The sequence below is a fragment of the Labrus mixtus genome, chromosome 4 (genome assembly GCF_963584025.1).
Source record: "Labrus mixtus chromosome 4, fLabMix1.1, whole genome shotgun sequence".
Lineage (NCBI taxonomy): Eukaryota > Metazoa > Chordata > Actinopteri > Labriformes > Labridae > Labrus > Labrus mixtus.
This window is the reverse complement of record NC_083615.1, coordinates 12,405,220-12,424,188: the sequence shown is the minus strand read 5'-3', so window position 1 is coordinate 12,424,188 and position 18,969 is coordinate 12,405,220.

Here is an 18,969-nt window from a genome sequence, read left to right as displayed (position 1 = left end):
CTACTAATAAGAACAGGAAGCCCAGATAAAGGGCTCTCTTTCATGCTGTACCCACAGCCATAATGAGGCCTGGCATCTGATGGATTACCCAGACTTATTTTGCAAAGGCTGCCTCATTTTTCCAGTTGCCCTCCGCTACACTCAGCTCTCCCCGTTGGTTAAACAAAGGCTGGTCTTTTTAGTGGCTTAATGCTTTCATAGAACCGCCATCAGGTGTGTCTGGACTTTGTATCTTCAGCTCATTAATTGTTCAGCGATAAGGCTGACACGATATTCTTAGAGCGACAGAAAAACCTGCAAATTCTTGGTGGTACTGGACATAACAGCCCTCTATAGTCAAAATAATGGTTAGTCATATACGACAAGCAAATCTTGTCATGTAAAGAAAAGGCTTTCAATGAGAGATGTTTTAAACTGCCGCTGTCCAAAGATGAGGAAAGAGATCTGGAGCCTTGAGGCCTTTATCCAACACAGACAATTGTTATTAACTTAAGAGGGCCCCCTCCATTCTTGCTACTGTTCAAACAGCAATCTGTGACCTGATGTAACGTCTCGTTGAGCATTGCTTTTTATCACTATTTCTGGAAAGAGGAAACAGATTCCTGAGGCTTTGTAACCGACATTCCCATGAACTTTTCACAGCACAGATCATCTGTTCTGAAGTCATCACAATGTTTCTTTCAAAGGCATAATGTCCAACAACACAATCTCCTAATGTCAACTTTCCATTTCCTAGTCAACAATCACTGCATTATAACAAAGAAAATGATGTTCATTTTTAGGCTTACCTTTCAATGTTTTCATGGTTTGTCAAAAGCAGGTGGGGTCGATTTGAGCTCTTTTGTCGAACCTTCCTGACATTGTTAAATATGGCTATGTTTGGCTATGTATGGTTTCAAGCCTGGATTTTTTTTGTTTTGGGATGCAGAACCTTTCCTTTTTTTCTTTTCCAGTTTGATCCTCTAAAGAGTTTTATTATATCCTGAGTGGCAACATACTTGCATTCATTGGGAGGATAACTGATTTTTGTCAGCTATTATGGGGCATATGAGTGTTGAACCCAACATTAAGTCCTGGTCACCTTGTAAGTTGACATCAACATTTTTTGGTAGAAGTTGATCATTTCAATAACACAACAAGTGATTACAGAGCAACATTTTGGAACATGGGAATCCAATATTCATTCTGTTATTCATTCTTATTTTTGCTCTGTTTTTGGTCTATACCAATCTTTTGGTCTTCCAGCTCTTACTCCACTTTGTTCCCCTGGTAGCTAATTGTGTCAGACTTCCTTTTAGTGCTGAGAAGTGCTACTTAGCAAGAGCATCTTTCTGCTTAGTTTTAGCTAAACAGTTGACGGTAAAACCCTGGATAGCTAAGGGTAGCTGCAGATAGGTGAACATTCTCTGTTGGTTCATCTTTACAAGAATCCATTCACACTTCAGTATCGCTATCAGTCATTTGTTGGACACTTCTACACAGAGAACCACCAGACTTTGGTATGACAGATTAATCTGAAGGCAGATGTCTTCCACTGTATTACTTTGGGGTCTACATGAGTGTTAATACAGAATTCAAGAAACACATATTCAGAGGAAATAATATGATGTGCTGCTACATGGTGCAAAAAAAGAAGAGTGCTTACAACGTGAGTCATCGTCATTACTAATTCACTTTAAAAGAAGGATTTAAAAAAGAAACAGTCATCCTCAAAGGAAATATTTGATGAATGAAAAAAGAAAAAGCCTGTGAAGGACTGCTCACCTCCGAAGGTCCTCTCTGATCAGCAGGAAGTGAAAAACCAAGGACAGACCAGCTGGGTCCTTGGACTTCTTTGGCAAACCATGTCTGTTGCACGTGTTTGCCCGCGAACACATCTTTTTTGCATTTGTGTGTGTGTGTGGGCTTATTGAAGTCGTCTCTGTGTTCTCTCCCTGGTGCTTCCTGGTCCTCTGCCAAAGCTAGAGCCCTGTAACAGGAGATAAAGCTCATCTGTTATGAAGACAGGAGGAAATGGAGCTTGGCTCTTTTGAGAGGGCCACTCACAACTGTATTTACATCATTTTTGAGGGGAGCACGGCCACGCTCAAACTCGTGTGCGCTCATCAGTGAAGTGTCGCGTCTGCACAGTGGTTTGTTTAGAGAGATCTCCCTATAGGCGTAAACAGAAAAGAGGGGCTGTCTTATAATTGCGGGGGGTAATTTATCGCCTGACTTGCTAATTAAATTGCGTTTTTCAACCAGCCTGCGTAACACAACGACTGCACAAAGCCAGGACTCGAGCAAGGCGTGGAGTGGAAGGACATTGCCGCAGGCGAGAGGAGACAGGGGGGAAAGGAAAAAGAGAGAAGGGGATAAGGGGGAAACAGGGTTGAGAAAGAGAGGAAAGGCAAGCCTGGCAGCGAGGTCAAACAAAGGAACGACAGGGAAAAAAATGTTAAAGGGAGACCAAAACACATGCCCTACTGAATAACATCACTAAACCTACTGTTGTGCTGCCATGAGTTACAAAAGTGGTGGGTGTTCTCATGCACATGTTAGCTCCAATTATAGTTAAACATGGTTGGAAAAAAAAGGCACAGCAATGGGACACGTATTAAATCACTTTCTTACAAAGAAAAATGTAATCTATTAAGACTTGCTTCAGGCAAGATATTTCTCTCTGCATTTGTGGCTCTTGATAGTTTTCTGATTGTACAAATAAGTTATCTTTGAAACACACATGAGAGTAAAGTAACGTCACTGCAGTGTTTGTTCCAGAGTTGGCGGTGTGCGCTGGTGCTGAACTTTGTGCACTACCCCACTGTACACTCGTGTGTGTGTGTGCAGGGGTCAGTCCGTGTCGGTGCATTCGTTGCACTTCAAACAGTGTCACATGCATTTCTGTGTGTTTGTTGTGTGACCAGGTCAGGCGGTAAAAGGACACATCTTGCCGTCCCATGCCCATCACGTACATTAAAGGACATGATGGACAACTATTCCCCCAAGCCACAAGTATGTTTGCTTTGGTGCGGGAGTACAAATGCATATAGCACAGCCAAGTGCAGATGCATGTACAACTGAAGTAGCTGCTGAAATCCCAACACTTACCAGTCCCATCAGTTTCAAGGGAGAGGAGCGAGTGAGGACATCCTCATACACTTATTTTTGCGCGACTTCCATCACGCGGCGTGGAAAATTCCTTTGATGTGATTGCACGCCATCGTGGAATCAGGAACATACTCGACTGTCACACTTCAGGTTATGTTGTTGTTCAATGGAAGGCGCACACAAATACACACTAATGAAAAAACGCACTGTAAATGTAATCATGTATTTGATGCAACACGACATCCATGACTGGAATTTGTCACAGACACAATGAACAGCTTGTTGCTTCACAAACAACAAATGTGTTTCTCTAAGAATCTCTAAGATTTATTCAACTAAAACGGTTTCACGCTAGTCCATTTCTAAGAGAGGCTTGTGTGATTTACATGAAACACAATTATCAAAGGTTACTCGTTGAATTTTAACAGTGGTATTATGTTCACTTATATTCTGCTCGTATTCATTTTATGGAAACAAAAGCATTGTGACATGCCTTTTGTCAGCTCTTGATTTGTATGTATATCTCCAGCTCATCTCTTTTGTAACACAACATGGTGATCTAGAATAAAATGGAAGAGGGTCTTTCAAGAAACAATGTTATTAACACTACACTGCCAAGGTCCACACAGTGTGTTCATGTTGGGATTAAAGAGAGAAACGTAGATATCTTTTTCTATCATTATTACTTACTTAAAAAAAAACATTGAATTAAGTTGTCAAATTTACACCATTGAGGACCTGTTGTTGGTGTGGGCATAAAAAAATGACCATGGCCTCATCACATACAACCTATTATCTCAATGGGCCCCACTAAGGACAGTATAAGAATGCTTTCCATCTTTAAAATAAGCTGTCTTATCCATACTGTATTTTATCATTTGGTTTCTCAGTGACAACATTTTTATTCCCAGGTCTGTAGATATTCTAAAGTTTTCATTTATCCCCAGAAATGTTAATTGTTAAAATAAAGCAGGCCAGCTTTGAAGGGAAATGACTCTGTATAACATAATTTTGTTTGTTATAGGTAAGCTATCTTAAAGCTGCTGGGAAAACTGATGTACAGTATGTAGGATCTCAGTGATACAGGTAATGGTAATTGAAGGCGTTGAAACTGATGGATCTATTTAGGTAATGTTATTTGTTCATGTTAAACCAAATCTACTGCCCTGTGCTTAAAATGACAGGTGTAGGAACAAAGCTAGCTTGCTAGAAGAAGTTGCCAGACATTAGTCCCTCAAAGAATGCTTGTAGGTTAAGCAATATACTAGCTGCAAATATAAATTAGGTTGATGTAGAAGGTGTAGAAGGTGTAACCCCTTCTTCACCGTTAAATGTAATACTGGAGAAACACCCTGCAAACCACTCAGTGCTTAACAATGTCTTAATCTGTCTCTTAATCTTAAAACGTCTCTTAATGGTTGTCCGATTAAAAAGAAAAATAAAGCTGCAGATGAAATTACATATTTTTTATAGGAAATATTTAGATGTTCTCAACTACAACAAAATGTCCACTACCAAGATAAGGTTATAAAGAGGATCAAATTCTAATTTTGACTTCCCTTATTTGAGGTTGTGTCTTGGTGACGTGGCACATATTCCAAATTTGTTCCAAACTTTGTATACAGCATTACCAGCAATGACGTATGGCACACAGTAAAAGAGGAGAACAAGGGAGGTGGTGATTAGGGGGGTGTTAGAGGTGCCAAGCAAGTTATTTTGCCCATGGCCAAAAAAGGGTGTTATTACGGCCATGGATCACTAAACGTCAATGTTATCATTTTCTGTTTGTTTGTTGTTCCAGTTATGTTGCTGCACTCATGGTCCCTCTATTGATTCATTTATTGAAGTGTGCATTAGTACATTTTCTGTCTTCCAAATTATGCTACCTGCTAGAAAAAATACAGCTTTCAAAAGTAAAAGAATATTTTCCTTTGTACTCGATTTTTTTTCTTGTTGTTTGACCACAACCCAATGCAAATCACTGAATAAAACGCTTCATAAACCCTGTCAATAAGACCTATGACCATCTTCTGCAAAGTCAATACAGTGTGCATGGGAATGGAGTGCATTCATCAGCGCTTGTTGCCATCGCCTCGTGGTTCTTTCAGTAAGATTTTCTTACTTATTGATTCTCTTTTGTCCATTACCTGCTGGGCGCTGAAACCTAAATGATAAACGTGACATGGATTGGGACACCGTCATTGTGTATGAATTTAGATAAGACATTTAAATCTCAGTGCTGAGGGATCATACATCAAGTTATTATCCATTGTCACCTCCTCTCCCCTCTGTAGCCCTGTACAAAGGGCAGTCTTGTCGCTTGTGAGCAATCATTTGAAAATGGGTTTCCCGTACATTAAAGGTCTCATGTGGCTTATTTAATCTGCTTCTATTGTGACTGTCTGTGAAAGCATGTGCTGAAGGAAAAATATCAGTTTTACAGTCTGTTAAGAGACTAAACATGTTGTGATTGTTTCTATGAAATAGTGATTAGAATTGACCTCTGTTAATCATCAGAGCTGCAAGAAAATTCAACATGTATCATCTTCATATCTCAGATATCTTCTGTTTGTATTTTTAAGGCCTTGTATCTCATTAAATTTGACCTAAAAAACAAACAACACTTTTTCATGTCTTGGCATTGCCTCTGAATTCTGAGGAGCTAACCATTACATTTCTTCACAACTGTTGTATAAAAAGAGCTCTTCCTAAGCAAAATCTCTATTAAACTTATGCACCCATTTCAAATGCTAATTTTATTCCTGGGGTGATTAGCAGGGTGTCTGCCTTTACTGAAGCTCCAGATTTAAATATTTTTGATTTATTGTCCATCCTAAAGTGAACACAGAACAAGATGCAAATACAAGATCTTCAAAATATAATAATGGTGCATCATGCAGGTCCGTGAATAACAAGAAATTTACATTTCAATCAATAGCGTTTTCATATTAAAGGTCAGATAACAGCAGGTAGTTGCAGACCCATATTGAGTACAGGTGATTGGTGCAACTTGTAATGAGTCTTGTGAAGGATTCACACAGGGTCGTCAACAGGCTGCTGGAAGGCCTTGATGAAGAAGATAAATGGTGTTTTCACCATTCAAATGATGCAAAACTGCTTAACATGTCACCAAACTATTTATTAGTGAGCTGCTTGTACAAACAAAGACACATTTTGTCACCATGGCTATACCCTGACTTTTGTCTGCCAGCTCCCCAGTAAACATATCCTCATGAAGTCAGGGTGAGCTGTTGTGTGAACACAGCAGGTAAAGGTTTGGAAATTTCAAACAGGCAAGCTGGAGGGTGTAGCCGCTTTACATCATATCACGCCACAAGAGCAACCAGTGTTTTAGACATTCACATAACAAAACAACTTCACTGCTGTTGTGGATATTTCCAATTTATGAGCAGCCCTATTTTCAGCTTTGAGACTTTATTAATTTAACAATGACAAGACTTCATTGGACTTTATTATTATTTATTTCATACACTTCAAACATCACACATCAAAGCTCTTCTGAATCAGACAGAGGAAGGCTGGTGCTATTACTATACACACATGTTGGATAAAATGTCTTAACTATGCTTAAAATCATTTAAAATCCATTTTTCTAATTATGTGGATTTTCTACATTTTTCACATCATGAAAGCAAATCTCTAAATGGTATATTTGTTGTAATACCCCAAGTCTTATCTTAAATTAAAGCATTATATAGTATCTTGATTTATGTCAACTAATCTTATAGTATATAATATCATTCAGTCTTAACTCAGCACAACATATTGTATCAATAAAATGTCAGAAAAAAGTGAACAATGCCTGTTACAGTTCCCACAACCAAAGCAGATACAATTAAATCAAGTTTATGGAAGTACAAAACAAAGCCAGAATAATTCATATTCCCTTTTCCTCTAAATAAAATTCAACAATGCAGTGTCAAGTTATCAACTCATTACTGTAGCTTTTTTCCAAACCATAATGTGAGGAGGACTTTTTTCCTTCAAGAAAACAAAGTAACCTTACACAGAGGCTCATCCTCCTTCTCCTTGATCTTCTCCTTTTCCATCTTGTCCTTTTGGAAGACATTTCCATCAGGCTGCTTCCTCCAGCTCAATCGGATGTTTTCAGGCAGCCCCTGGTCCTTCAGCTTCTGTTTGACCTGGGATACAAAAAAAGCCCACCAACAACATAAACAATATTCAGAGATGCATTGTTATAATTTTAGATTCTTCATTACGTACCTTATCATCACGTGGAAGCTCTATTTAAGCAGCATTATGCTTGACTGCTTAGGTTCAGGCCTACAAAGTGTTTTTTCCTTAGAGGGTGTCGACCTGTTGAGTACTTTTCTTTATTTATATGTATATATATATATATGTGTGTGTGTGTATTTTGGGGGGGTTATTGCTCACATATGGTAAAAAATAATAATATGGAATTGGATCTGTTTGTTGTTTTTGTGCAGGTTAACCTGAATTATTTAGATGAGTCATTTATTAACAATAATTCTGTTAAGGAATCAGGTAAATCAATATTTTAGTGGTTTTAGGATATGTTCTGAAGGAGCAAAATGTTTGCTACTAATACTGTCATCAGCTATCAACATGAAGTTAAGACAGTCTGATCAATAACATACAACTCCTATGACTCAGGATATGTGACCATCTGAGGAGTAGATGGGTAAAGTATTATTACAAGCCTGTGACAGCTGCAGATTCAGTGTTATTTTTCTTTAGTTTTTCTAGAGTATTTGACCTACTGATGGTTGTCACTATGAATAGAATTTCAACAAACATAACACCAAAAAGCATCTAAAAGAAACTTTCTAACCGACCATCAAACAACACAGCCTGCCGTGTCTTTAGTTACGCTTCCTAAACAATTCTCTAGTTGTGTCATTCATAAAATAATTGTAGTGTATTCAAAAAACAACCTCTAAAGAATGATTTAACTCCCTGTTTTTATATTGCTGTATTCATCATTTCAAATCCCTCTGTTTGTTTCCTAGCTCTCCAGGCTGTTTCCTGTGCTGCTTGTCATTTGAATTTATCTCCAGGGGACAAATTCAAATTTGATTTTCATTTTAAATTTGCTTTTGAGAGTCATTTGGTTGTTTTTTGCATTAAATCAGAAAGGTCATCCATGTTTTACCTGCTCTAAGATGTCGTCCAAGGTAGCAGAGTCGTTTAGATCCAGAGAGGGGTTCTTCTTCTGCACACTCAGTCTGAACACTTGTTTTGTTATCCCTGTTAAAAAAAAACACATAATCACCTAATCCTGTAATTTAATTGGTTTCAATGGTAAAGTTATATCCTCTCTTATATATTTCATGCACTCAGTCAACAAGCCATAGTGAAACAATTAAATTCAAATGATTAACACCAGCTTAATCAGAACCCAATCTGAAGCCATCTGAATCATTAGACATCACTCACCCAAAGTGTAACAGATGTATGATCTCTCCCAGTGACATTGCCAGTCCTCCCATCTCCCGCCTGCATCAAAGTATGCTGAAACACAAGACTCCTCTAAAAAAAGGTTATTAGGATCTACGAAGTTCCAGTAAGAAAATGTGAAGTTACTCCCGTCAGACCACTTCCAGGACTCTCTGGAAAGGCCGAGCCAGGCCTCCTCTAGAAGAGGTATCAGACTCTTTATCTTCAGGTTCTCTTCCATGTTTCTCACACTGGCCAGGTCGGTGTAGAATTCTCTGCAGTAGCCCTGGGCATCAGTCCATGTCAGGAAGGTGGAGATGAGGACAAATGTCACATTAGGCCCTGAAAAAAGACCAGTGAGATATCAAAATGTAGAGCTGATGAGCAATACTGATTCTGTGGCAGTACTTATGCCATTATTAATCCACTCCTGGTGAATGATTTAAACATTTTTTAAAGACATAATCAGTTAAATAAATGTTATAGAAATACAGAAACATGTCTACAAATCTATGAACATGCGAGGTTTTTGTTTTTTATGAATTAAAATACTTAACCAAACAATTTCTAAAACACAAGATCCAGCTACGGCCTGGACTAAAAAATAAATAAAGCCAACACCAATGTGTCAAAAACTACAGTTCCTCTTGTGTCCACTTGAAGCTGTCTCCTGCAGTGAGTCAATCAACAATATGTTTACAGCCTGGTTAAAAAAAAAAAACAGTTTGGTCTCTATAGCTCATTCATTATCTATTCATAACAACTGTACGGGCTTATACATCTCACCTGTTCAAATTATGATAAGGCTTTAAAGTATGAATAATTAGGGGCGTGGCCTCTTTGAGTGGCAGGTGGATGCGTCTATAGTATCTGCTAGTTGTCACTTCAGCTTACTGAACAACAGATACTGAACTTAACCTCTGGGCTTTGTTTGGGCTGTTGGAGCCTTTCGGAGATTTGTTCATGTAAATATCAACTGTTGATAATGCTAACCGCCCACCCTTACTAAAAGACTGTCCAACAAGTCTGAGCCCCAGTTTTTACACTCATTCAAAGTCTGGTAATATTTTAGTTAAATGTTAGCACTAACTAGCAGTTATATGTGTTTGTCATTAATGTATTTGTGGCAGCCAGTTGACATACAGTATATCAGTTCTGGCAGCAACCACTGATTTTGTGTTCAAACAGGCTGAAAGGTCAAATTAGTAGATAGAAGCAGCAAAGACTTTAACAGTCCTGGTTTTATAGTGTTTGTGAAATACTTTCAACTTTCTTTCCAGGGGAGGATGTCAAACTAGCAAGAATGTAAGTCTCCGTGCAGAAGTGCCCCTCGGAGCATTGATCCAGCCTTTAAAAAGGCTCATTCAAGCTCTTTGAGGGGACCTTTTTTGCACCATTTTTGGACTGAGAAAGTGCTGTAGGATAAACCTGAATTCATGGTCAGGCTGAGGGTAAACTCTAGTGTTTCATAGTTAACAACATGTAATTAAATCGGCAGTTTAAATATGTTTTGTAGTGGCTTGCTGGTGTAGTCTTGAATTCCATGTGATTTAAATGGTTAAAATGCCTATAAGAAGTTAAAAATAAATCAAACTGATGTGTTCATACGTTTCTTATAAAATAGGTAATTATCCTCACCTGTGACATTACTGCAGACTGACTTGAGTAGTCTTGAACAGCTTTCATCATTCCAGTTGCCAAACATATTCATGGCTGCGCACAGTCTTGTACTGTCTGGTTTTGCATCATCCCAACTTCTGAACTCGGTCTCTCCGAGTCCGTAGAAATCTGGGTCTGAAAGTGACCACCTCCAGCTGTCCGCGTTGTCGTACAGACCTATCCAGGCTCGCTGGAAGCAACATCTGATTGTTATATTCAAAGACTTAACACCTAAATTATCTTGAAAAGCAACTCAAGAATATATTTTCAATCCTCATTGATATTCATTATTCTTGTAAGTCTGACACTCTAAAAACTCCCATCCATGTCCAGATGGGTGGCCAAGGGTGGCATGGGCCCCCCTAGAAATAAGATTGGCCATCCCAGGTACCACACCAAAATTCCTAAACTTTTATTGGCTTTTTGCCCGTTTTTTTTCCAAAGGCTGCTAGTATTTTTCTTTACATATCAATATCTATTTAATGAGACAGGTGCTAGAGAAAGTAATGCACTCTGTTTCCAATTAACTAACTGGTAATGTATTTTAATTAATATTATAGCATTTAATTAATTAATTTTTGCAAGTTAGACTGTGCAGGAGTTTGCATGCAAATCTTTAAATTCCGATTTTAACATGCATGTTCTTTTTGTGTCATTAAAAATTAAGCTATTGTATCCATTATCTTGTGCTATAGATGTGATTGGTGAAGTTAGAAAGGGAAGGTATTTGATATTAATTTGTGTGTGTTTCTACCGCACATCACTCTTCAGGCCGCCCCTGCAAAAGTCAGTGCCCAAGTTGGGCCACCCCAGTCAAAGAAGTCTGGACACACCCCTGAGTACAAGTTCCTCAAAATATCAAGTCATCTACTTGCTTTACAGCACTACGAGTACAACTTAAATCTGTGAGTCACTACATTTTTTGTTCAAATGCCTGGAAATAAGAGAAATAATACAACTTACAGATGGCCATAAAAGGTCCGGCATGCTCCCAGGATCCGCCAGGCTCGTCAGGGTGTTCATGTTCTCTATGCTGTCTATGGCGGCCAGGTCTGTGTGTTTTGCTCTGCAGTAGTCAACGGCATCAGCCTGGTTCTTGTGGTCATAATAAAAAACGTAGTGGCGTTTCACATGGGATGAGACGGCACACAGTCCTGTAATGACATTGCAGGGGTCTTAATCCCTTGTATTGACCACATGTATAAACTTATTCAAATGAATCATCAATACCCCTAGGCTGGCACTCTGATGGACGCTAAACCGCCACAGAGTGTCAGAACTAGCACTGTGAAATAACCCTCAAACCAAACACGCACTGTGATTGTACATATTATTTAAACGTATCAATCTATGCAAACTGCTTTAATGTAAAAACTGTAAAAACTCTCTACCTCATGTAAATTAACTCATCTCTACCATAATTACACGTTTTATTATCATGTTAATTTCAACATTTTTGCACTACTCACCACTGCATGATTCTCTTATTTTGTGTGTGTGTGTGTGAGCAGCAAATAAATCTGATTCTAATATTTAGTTTCCATTAGTTTACATTACTTTAGCTTTAATGTCACTAAAGTACACCATTATTGTACCCAGATAATTACACAAATGTACTGTAAAAAGAATATCAACATGTGAAAAAAAACATAAAATCATTTTTAAAATACTCGCCTAATGAAGTAATGATGAGCAGAAGAAGTGTGTCCATCTTTGTCCGACCTCTGTTTGTTCCCATGTGAGACTTCAGACTCACAGCTGTTGAACTTGCTTCTTATGTGTCACATAAACAGCATACAGAACCTCATCATTTGATCTCATGTGACTTGATGAGTCAAAAATTATTTGAATATTTGCATATTAGGCAAATCGTTTTTTTTTAAAACATGTCTGATATCATTTTACTAGACAGTAGCACCAGACAGTGACCACAATTTGTTTGTACTATAGTATCAGGCTGTGAGATATCAATCATATTAACAAGTTTCTTCTAAAATGGTTGAACATTTTCATGCTTGAAATTGTTTAAAATAATGAATTCCAAGATGCAGGAATGAAGCAAAAACATATACCAGTCGAAAATGTTTCAGCTGCTGGCTTTGAGATTAGTTCAGTCATTTCAATATCAGTGTGCGTCTCAGCGGCTTTAGACCTGCCAGACACAACAGATAAAACAAATGAGCCTCCAGCTAACACTTGTGCTGTTTGTGCAAATTGTGTGCTGTCCCTTTAGAGAATAAACAATGAATACAATGAACCTTTCATTGAAGTCCTTTCACGCAGGGCTACAGAGAATTTACACCTGTTGGAATTTACAACAGGCTGTCTCCTTGTTGCCGCTGAAGTGTAAAATGTGAAAAGCATAGATTGAACCCATTCCTTCACTAAGATAGATTTCACCAGTAAGGACCACGCCACAACCGAATACGTTTTAGATATTTAATGATAGATCGTATGAATGTACAACAGATGAAGGTATGCTAAGGTAATGATTATGATGGAGGAGGATGTTGTCAGTTGGCTGATCTGGAAGGTTGGACGGACTGCAGGCAGAGGGAGACTCAGGATGGGGGTTCCGTCTCAAGCGTAATTGTGCCAAAGCTGATCACGGCCCAGACTGTGCCTAGAATTAGACAAAAGAGATGGATGAGGAAGGAGGTTGAGTGGATGAGAGGAAGGGAAGGGAGGGTGGGTCGTCGAAGAACTGAGACAAGCGGTGTGGAGTGGGACGGCTCAGTATAAGTAGGCTTGTCAGGTGTTAATACATTAACTCCATTAAAGAAGGATGACCTTCTGTTTCGTTTTGACTAGGACTGTCCCATTCTCAAGCTTTGTGTCCCAAGTCCCAACAAACACCTTTAAAACCCTAATATGTCCCGGTTTTAACCAATTGAAATACCAAAGCGGTACACCATGCTTGCAACACTGATTTGTCTGTATATATGTCAATCAATGTCATTGCCAAGGATGTTGTTGTTTTACCCAACAGAAAAACAGCACTAATGCACTGCGAGTCAAAGTTCAATTGCCTACTGATTTGTCTGTGCATGTTTCAATCAGCTCAGGGTTGCAGTTGTTGCTTAGATAGCCTAGCTTATCATACTAACAGCCCGACCAGCTGTGTAACGACAGGAAGCGAGCCATCATACCGAATATAAATCAGCATTTTCCAAAGAGCTCCAGGAGAGTCACAGTTTCCTTCAAAAAGTACCTGGCAATGAATATGCTCCATTTTGCACATACGACAAGTTTCCATTTTCAGTCGCCCACAGTTGACATATAATTAGACATATTTTTCAAAAATGTTAAAGCACTCCTCAAACAGTATTCCAAAAAGAAAAGATGCTACCTTTTACTCCTTGGGAAATGTGGTACTCTAGCTGTGTTTTTCCATTCATGAAATTGGTTCTCGTCCTTTAAAAGAATGTCCATGATCTGATCTGGTATATCAGCCAGCATTCATATGGAATGTAAACATAAAATCTGGAGTTATTGTTCAACTGAGTGAAAAGAAACTTTTCTTTCATTTTTTTCTTAAACCTATACAAGCTGAAAGAGGGATAAAACTATCCTGATGAAACAAATCAGCGAAGACAATAATGATGGTTTAAAGCTCTTTTAGCATCACCCATTGTGGTCTTGATTACATTTGACATTTTTTGGGGGGGATCTGGACCTATCTCTGGGTATTTTCACTGATTAGCTTCAACCAAAGAACAGGTGCTAATCACTGAAATCACCTGCTGGGTTTGATTGGTGTGAAATCTTGCCCTCTCTGCTGCCTAACGCTTCCCATCCCTCACCACCTCCACAGCTTTTGTAAAAGACGAGAAAACTTTTCCTGCTGTTACCCACATCCATCCATCCTTCTTTATCCCCATTCTCATTATCCACACTGTACCCCTTTGATTCCTCAGGTTGGTTACCTTAGAATAATTTGAAAGTTGCACAGCAACAAGGTGATGCAACAGACCTAGCGCCCTTTGAGCACTCGTCCTCTGTGGCATTGGCAACTCTCACAGCTGTGCCTTGTGTTTGTGCACGAGAACAGACAGGCACTCGAGCTACCTGATATCCTGCCTGATCACCATCATACACTGAACCTTTACCAGTTATGCTGATGAGGTCATTAACTAAGCTAATGAATGTATTATGTACCATATGATGGCATGCTTGTTTTCAAACAACACAAGCTGGTATTAATATTAATATCCTTTCTTTAAGCACAGGGGCATGGAGGAGCTGCAGTAAATGTATTTTCATCAATATCCTAATGTATGCAGCAAGATTCTGAAAAATCTAAGCCAATTATGGACTCTACAGGGATTTGCTGCAGTGCAGGTATGACCTTTCTAACTTGATGTTTGTGTTACTTAATGAACATGCCACCTGTGCTTCTACATACAGCAACCCATGCATACATATCAAATTTATCATATTATATATGCAAATTTATCCGGTCTTAGCCTCACATATGCTTGTTGGAACTTGATGTTTTCTTTCCAATGTACAGTGTGTTAACTCCTGGTGTTTTATAATCCAATGAGGTTATTTTTTAGGATGAAAAATTAACTCATCTTTAAAGGGATACTTCAACCATTTGCATTAAGCTTTGTATCATTAGAAACCTGGTAGTATTTTTGAATGGTCGTGCATCCCGCCCTCATTTTCCCCGAGATGGGAAATCTTTGTATTTCGAAGTCTGAAAAGGAGCTTCCAGTGACGCAAAAATCGTCAATTTTCCTCAAATTACCATCCCGTACCGCCCTACTTTTTACTACCCTTCTGTTGGGGTGCCAAGTCAACCGATCCGACCCTAAAAGCTGGAGCTAAGCAATGCAGTCCGTTGATTGGTCGAAATGATCGTCACTTCCTGTGCGACAGCAGTAATAAAGGACGGCTGTATTTTTCCTCGTGGCAGACAGCCTCGTCTGAAACAAAGCTTCATTGCGTTTTGTAACAAAGATCCACAAGCCAATGAGAAAGACCACAAATTGCTGGATGTCCTCCTTTGTTTACTGTGTCGCGTTCTTCATCGTCGAATTTATTAGCGGGGTATACTGTGTCGCACTGCTATGATGTCACGCTATTACGTAGCTGACGCGGCTATCGGCATCCGGCTTACACGCCGCCTACCAAAAAAAGAGTACGGTAACTACGGTTGGCTGTGGAAACGCAATGCAGGGTCTACATGTAGAGCACATTACAACAAAGAGACATTTAAAATGCTTATAAGGTGAAGGGCTGTCTAAGAAGAAATGAAGAAAGACATTAAAAAGGACAGTGTAATTCATGGAAATTGAATTGAAAGGGATTCAAAATGAGGTTTAAATGAAGAAATACAAATTTAATAGAAATAAAGAACCCCCAAATACATTAACAATGTAACAGCAACAATGCAGTTACAGCTTAGAATAGATAGCTTTAATTGAATAAAGGGAAACAGCAGTGCAATAAAAAAGCAAACACAATGTTAAACCAAGTGTATTACTGGTGGATATGTGGCATTCAATGGAAATACTTAAATGAAGTACAAGCAGGGGTGTGTCCAGATGGGTGACCAAGGGTGGCATGGGCCCCCCTAGAAATCTGATTGGCCACCCCAAAAATCCTAGACTGTTACTGCCTTTTTGCCCTGTCATCAATCACCATCAATGTTTTGTTTGTACTATTAGAGATTTTGTCTCCACTATCACTGGAGACATATTAGAAGCTGATGATGTGCCGGTTTCTGTCGATAAAACTGCCATTGAAGTTGTTGTTTGTTTAATATACAATTATCAAGGAGTTTTTTTTACCCTAAGGACACTGTAGTAGGGCACTCACAGCAGCTAAAACCTGTGTATTGTGTTTGAATCAGTGAAAATAAACAGTGCTATGCTCTCAATTTTCAGTGTAAATCATACTGATTTACTCTATAGCATCTTTGTCAGTGATCTAAACCACTGCTTCACTCACTTGACTGTCTATTCTCAGCCTTACTGGCACATCATGTGGCATTACCACCCTTGATGTCCTGAGGCGTGTGGACAGTTTGATGCCTGCAGTTTTGCCACTTCCCAGGCCACCCAAGCTGACTGGCAAGGACATATGGCTGACCCACAGAGGGCCAGTGGCTGCAAAAGCTTTCCTCTGCACTAAACTTCTCAGGCTGACACCAGATGATTCAACACGGCGTGACAGGTGGAGAATGGTACAGGGGACAGCTGGATGCTGTGCCCCACAGGCCTGCAGGGATCTAAAAAGACTCCAGTCCAAAGCTGACTGAACCTGGCTTCCAAGGCTTGGTTGTTTGCTGTGACACTACCTACTAGCCTCCATCCACTGACCGATAATACTGAATGGTTTGACCAAAAAAGAAAAAGCGACAAACCGAGCCAGCCTTGCTTCTGCTGGGAGTTGAACAGTTGGCCTGCATCATTTCTGTGAGCCAATTAGTGACAAACCAGATTCCACAAGCAAAGCTACCTCTCATTAATTCATGACTGTTGGAGTGCTGGAATATGAGATGTCTGCTGGTAGGGATTACCATATTATTGGCAGATGCTTTTTGTGCTCTCTTCAGCTAAAATTAACCACAGCTAATTGATGTACCTGTTGTTGTAATTGTTAGCAAATTACCTCAGGAAAGATGTGTACAGCTTTATAGAAAACCTTGAGAAAAACAACTTTGAGTTGCATTACAGTAAATGTGTTATATTAATCTTTTAAAAAGTTAAACGGTACATCTTCAATTCAGTTTCTAGCAGAATTCCTTCCAGCAAACATCAAAACCAAATGTCAGGCTTTGGTGTGAGTTCACCGGACTCGCTATTTTTTCTTTCATGTTCAGTGATGTCTTGCAGGGAGAATTGCATTGTAGAAAAACCCGAAGATGTCAGGTTTTTTTTTTCCCACTGACAGCCGCCTCTGAATGCAACACAGCTACAAGACATTTGAAAAAGGGCCTTTATACTGAGCTTTTAATCCGATGGGAAAAACATACTTTTTTTACCTGTACAGTATCACCTCCAGCACAGACAGGTACAGTATAATGAATGCAGGTTCAGAGAAATTCTTGGGGAATTATTTGAAAGGCAGAAATGTAGGACATCTGGACACCAGGGAGAAGAGGACAAAACAGCTTATGTGAAGAGTAGTGTTTGGATATTTGGCAGATGTTTATTTTAACCTTTCTTTTTAGGGCAAATCATTACAAATCTATACTGTGCCGCCAAAAATTACTCTAATAGCAAGTTAAAAGTTTCCAAAAAGATAAAGGCTATGACTGAATTTTATGTAAATGTCTATTAAACTATTACAAAACATTTCAAATACATAGCATTGACGGAAATGTCCGACCATAACAACATCCAACTCTTCCAACAATGTCAGAAAATATGGATTATTATTTCCCTTGCTGTAAATACTTAGGAGGCAGAGAGAAAACTGGAGGTTAAGAATTTAGTTACATAAACAGAGACATCTTCAGACCTGAAATGTTGATACTGAAAGGTTTTCTTTCTATGTGCCTTTTTTAGAGAAAAAAGCAGCACTATTGTGTTGGACCATTAAGCCCCACACTGTGGTACGAGTACTTCTGGTGGCACGCAGGATCCCTCTTGTGGTACTCTGGGAGTCTCAGATATTTTTTTGTTGATAAAGCTGTACAAATATAATGGTTGACAAAGCTAAGCTGTGATGACAAGCGGAGGAAGCAAATATGACATTTAAAATGTTTTACATTTGTGGCTCCAAATGAGAAATATTAGAAAGAAGTGCGGCGGATACGTCGAGCAGCACAGCAGGAACTGAAGTCGGTGAACGCAGCACAAGTGCAAGTTAGGCTTTAAGAATTGGAGAATCTGAGGACAATCAGGGTTCAATGTCCTGATTTTGTCTGTGACTTTTTACTCTAAACTCTCCATGTACCAGACCTGTGTGTAATGAGCCTGAGAATTGGGTCGGATTAACTCTGGATAATTACGATGAGATTGCAATCAAAGTTTCAATTAGACTGCAGCTACAGTTAGGTTACTCCCACCAGAGTGTTGATTTGCAATCTGTTAATTTGGAATTAAAGTATTAGTCTTCTCACTCGCTCTCACTTTCTATCTCTAAAGTTAGACAAGTTAGACTTCAGGGCTGGGAGCTTCATTATTAATCTGGTGTTTCCTGTCACCTAAAGGACAGTAATGTGATAGTGAATTTTCTGTTTGGACAGACCATATTAGCCAACAGAGACAAGGCTGTAGAGAGGGACACTTTCCAAAGGCATTAAAGCAGAGTTTGTGCATTTTTCTCATATGAATAAAATTATTTACCAATGTTTTGGGGATACTCAGAGCAATATGAGGATCTGATTGCTTGCAGAAGTTGATTGTACCCCTGGGTTTCCAGCAGCACTATTGCTGTTGTGTGTGTGTGTGTGTGTGTGTGTGTGTGTGTGTGTGTGTGTGTGTGTGTGTGTGTGTGTGTGTGTGTGTGTGTGTGTGTGTGTTTTTGTCTAAAGTTACAAAGAGAGGAGGACAGGGAAATAAGAAGTGATGACAGAATTACAAGTTGAAACAGCTAAGGAATTAAAGAATGCCTTACAAACTACAAAGAAGCCTGAAAGCTTACCAGCTCTGCTTATTGCATTGTTGTGCCTGAGTGACCTACAAAAGTCAAAGCTGGTGAAATATCTCCTCATCCATTCTTTCACAGCGTGGTGCTTAACCTTCTATGTCTGATAATTAAAGCAGGAAATGTCTCAAGAGGGTTATTGTAAAAAAAAATCCAAATGAATGTAGGTATTGTTAT